Raw genomic sequence first — 4312 nt, forward strand, 5'->3', positions numbered from 1 at the left:
CCGTGCCCATCCCCCTCTACTTTCCAGGTGGGACGCCTGCCACAGCGTGGCTCGCCAAGCGGTGCCGGGTCCTGCGCCCGGGATCCGGACCGGCGAACCCGGGGCCGGCGGAGCAGAACGTGCGAACTTCACCGCCGCGCCACCGGGCCGGCCCCCGGAGTTGTTTTGAAAATCCAGTAAGGGGCTGGCCCCGTGGCCGAGTGGTTAAGTTCGCGCGCTCCGCTGCAGGCAGCCCAGTGTTTCATCGGTTCGTTCGGATCCCGGGCGCGGACACGGCACTGCTCATCAAACCACGCTGAGGCGGCGTCCCACATACCACCGCTAGAAGGACCCACCGCGAAGAACACACAACTACGTACCGGGGGGCTTTGGGGAGAAAAAGGAAAGACAAAAAATAAAATCTTCCAAACTCCAATAAAACTTTGAGTGAAGACGACGAGGAGGATGCGAAACGTATCTCACGCCTCCGAGCCGAGCCGTCCGTTTAGGTTTAGGAAGGGGGACGAGGACCCTTTGTAAGCGACATCCCTTTTTAAGCACCATTCTAAACCACAGAACAGAACTCCCTCTCCTCGACCCGGAGCGAGGAGGTTCCTGGGTGTGTCAGAGAGGGTCACGTCCTCTGCAGCACGAACGAACCGCCAGGGTTCGGCCACGGGAAAGAATTTCTTCCTCTCCAGGGGGACTAAAAGTCACCGACGGCAGCGGGCGTAGGTGCTATCCTTCCCGTCCAGGAAAGGCAGGGAGAACTTCAGCCGTGAAGAGAAGGAGGTCTTCCTCACTCCCCGTTTTGGGAGGGCCCCTTTGGCAGGGGAGTTTTGTCTCCTGATTTCAAGTCAGGAAGAAAAGGGAGAGAGAGAGAGAGAGAGAGAGAGAGAGAGAGAGAGTGTGTGTCCTTCTCGTGCCAGGTCGGTCTGAGGGGGACCTCCTCTGGTTTCCTCCCTTCCCAGGGAACGCCGTTCGCTCCTTCTTCTAGAAAAAGCTCCCAAAGCACCACCGCCCAGGATGGTCGACCTACGCCCATCGTCCCTCCTTTCCCAATCATTTCTACCGCGACAGAGGGACAGAGGCCCCTGCCCCATCCCCATCCCCACCCCCACCCCCATCGCCTGCCTCCTTGATGGCCAAAGGAGCTGCCTCTGAGAATGGAACGGGGCTTGGAAACCTTCTAGAGGGGTGACTCTCACCTGCCTGCCTGCTGGGAAAAGCACCACGCTGTCCATCGGACTGCTCTTTTGGGCAAACGTAGGCGTGCCACATAGCGATCGACAGCTATGGCGGGGGGGGGGGGGCGGGGTGGCGTGGTGGTGCCCAGGATCCACGACACGTGACGGCTGCGGAGCACGACAGCCCTAAGACCTTGAGGGAGACGGGGTGGCGCGTGAATCCTTTCGGAACGAGAACGACAGGAAACGCTGACGGGGACGTGTTCTCCTCTCGAGAACACACCAACGCCTCGCACGGTGTCTGACCCGGGGTGCCTCTGACTTTTGTCATCAGAGACGATCCTCTCGACCGCCCCTCACGCTTTGGGGAAAAGGGGAGAGGGACTCGGTAGCACGGGAAAAGCCATCCATCCGCCCTTCCTTTCCGTCTTCACGGCTCCTTCTCGTGGAAAACGAGGAAGCCGTCCGGAGGAACGGAACACTGACCCGGGCCAAAGCGTGGCCCAGCCTGAGCCTCCAAAACCTTCTGCTAAGTGAGAGGTGCCAGACATCCAAGGCGACCTACGTTGCGATTCCACACAGAGGAGAGAGCTAGAACGGTCCAACCCTAGAGGGCGACAGCAGATGGCGGCGGCGGCGGCGGCGGCAGCGGTGGTGGTGATCGTGGTGGGGCAGATCCGGGAGTGGGGCCGTTTTTTCTTTCGGGGGGAGGGGATGGAAACGGAAACCTTCTGGAAATAGATAGCCATGACGGATGCGCCACCTTGGGGAGAGAGACTCCCGAAGGCCACTGGCTTGTGCCCCGTGGAAAGGATGGATTCGGTGGGATGGGAATTCTACCTCCGTGTAGAGCGTGTGGTAAACCACGAGGTAGGTGGGTGGGTGGGTGGGTGGGTGGCCTCCCTGCCTCGCCTCCACCTAGACGTCCACACACAGAGACCGACGAGGGAGGGAGGGAGGGAGGGAGGGAGGGAGGGAGGGAGGGAGGGAGGGAGAGAGACAAGATGGACAGAGGCCGAGGCCGAGGCCGAGGCAGTGAGCGAGTAAGTGATCGACCCTGGCCATAGGGATTCCTCAGAGGGCGTCTCTTGGCTCCCCAAACGAAGAATGTGTGTGGAGATCGAGAAAGATCACCGACCTAGGAGAACCAGCAAGACTTCCTCACCCGCCAGAGAGCCGCTGGGCCCCTGCCGTCCCTGCCACCGCCACCCCTACCCCTCGCCTTTGGCAGCGACGCCAACGAAAGGCAGGCAGACGAGTGGGAGAGTCGTGTGGTGGTGTCCCCCAAGGAAGGTGGGTCCATGCCGACGAGCGGTCGTCGGCGTGTGGAAAAGCCAGAGGCGGGCTGACTAGAAGGAGGGCGTCCTGGAGGAAGGGGCCAGGGTGTGAGGGAGAGAGGCCTGTTCCTCTTCCCCTGTCGGTCCCAAGTCAGGGGCCCAAAGGAGGAAAGCTGTCCGTTCCTTTCCGACTCGGACGGTTCGGGCGGAACCGACCGATCCCCGCGGCGGCGCAGTCGGGGCTTTCTGGACCAGAACCCCTCTCTCTGTCGCCTTTCGACCACACGCACGCTTTAGAGGCCAAGGGAAAATGGATCGGGTCTCTCTGTCTCTCTCCCTAGAAAACAAGGGGCCGGGGGCCGAGCCCGTGGACGAACGGTCAAGTAGCGCCCCCCACCCCGGCCCCCGGCTTCGACGGCCCAGGTTTTCACCGGTTCGGATCCTGGGCGCAGCCCCAGACCCAGCATCGCCCTTCAAGCCACGCCGAGGCGGCGTCCCACATAGCAGAAACGCGAAAGACCTACCACTGGAACCTACAACTATGGACGGGACGGGACGGGACGGGGCGGGGCGGGGCGGGGCGGGGCGGGGGTGGGGGGGGCGGCTTTGGGGAGCAGGAAGAAAGAAAAAATAAAAGAAACACAAGGACGGTCATCGCGATAGTTCTTTCCACTTCCATCCATATGTTAACAGGACCCAAGTTTCCCGACCTCCATTTGGATGTATGTTAACTAAATGGAGAAGCTATTCAAAGGACTCCTCTAAAGAAGTCCACGTTCTTCTTTCTAAATGATAATGAAAATCATTGTCACCACCGCTCTTCCGACCCTCCATGTCCAGACGGCCTCCCGCCCCTCCCCTATCCCCAACTCCCGCCCCGCCCCGCGCCGACCCCCGACCCCGGCATTCTCCACGCCCACCTTTCCCTCTCCACTCCTACCCCCCCGTCCCCCGCCGCCCGGGACACCGCACCCCGCGCCCCCCCCCCCCAATCCAGGCCGGGCCACCTGGTCGACCTCCTCGAACACTATATAAGAGGATGCCGGGCAGCAGGTGGCGCCCGACAAGCGGCCTCCTCACAGGCCGGACGGATCAGCCTCGCGGGGGCGGGCGATGGGGAGGCGTTCGTCCAGGTCAGGTCAGGTCGGGGGAGGGAGGATGCCGCGCCGGCCGGCCTGGTGCGTGGCCTGGTCCCGATCCACCCCGCGTCTCGTTTCTCGGGCCGGGACGAGTACAGGCGGGGAGGCCGACTCGGTCACGGAAAGCGGCCTTGGGGAGGTTTTGGCGAACGTCCCTGTCCCGGGGCCGTCTGCCGACTAGGGGACGGAGTCCTCCTCCATGCTCCTTCTCGCCCCCAGTCGGGCGGGTTGTGGGTCGCGCGGTCGACTTGGCCATTTCCCCGGAGGCATCCTGCCTGCCGGGGCTCCCTCCCTCGGGCCGGTGCGAGCGGTCCTCGGGCGGCCCGGGAATTTGGGCCGCAGCGAACGAACGAACGAAGCCCGTCCCTCCTGCGTCGGCACCGATGAGACACAGCCCTGGTGGATGGAGCCGCTTTCCTCGGGTTTCCTTTTGCTTTCGGCCGCTGCTGCCACCAAACCTCCCTAAACGATAGGAATGAAAACGGGAACCGTTGGCATAATAAAAGCGTTTTGGTTGGCGTGTTTCTTGGCTTTTGGGGACTCGAGAGGTATGATGGATGATCTCCGATTGACATTGGGAAGGTCTATTTCATCCCAGTCGCACGAACCCCGAAAACGTGGCGGCTGGACGAGGGAGGGAGGGAGGGAGGGAGGGAGGGAGGCCAACCACGGGATTTCCGCACGACCAGCTGATGGACACGAGCGCCCCGTGAGCCGGGCGGAGGGCAGC

This window comes from Equus asinus, unplaced genomic scaffold (genome assembly GCF_041296235.1).
Source record: "Equus asinus isolate D_3611 breed Donkey unplaced genomic scaffold, EquAss-T2T_v2 contig_72, whole genome shotgun sequence".
In the NCBI taxonomy this organism is placed as follows: domain Eukaryota; kingdom Metazoa; phylum Chordata; class Mammalia; order Perissodactyla; family Equidae; genus Equus; species Equus asinus.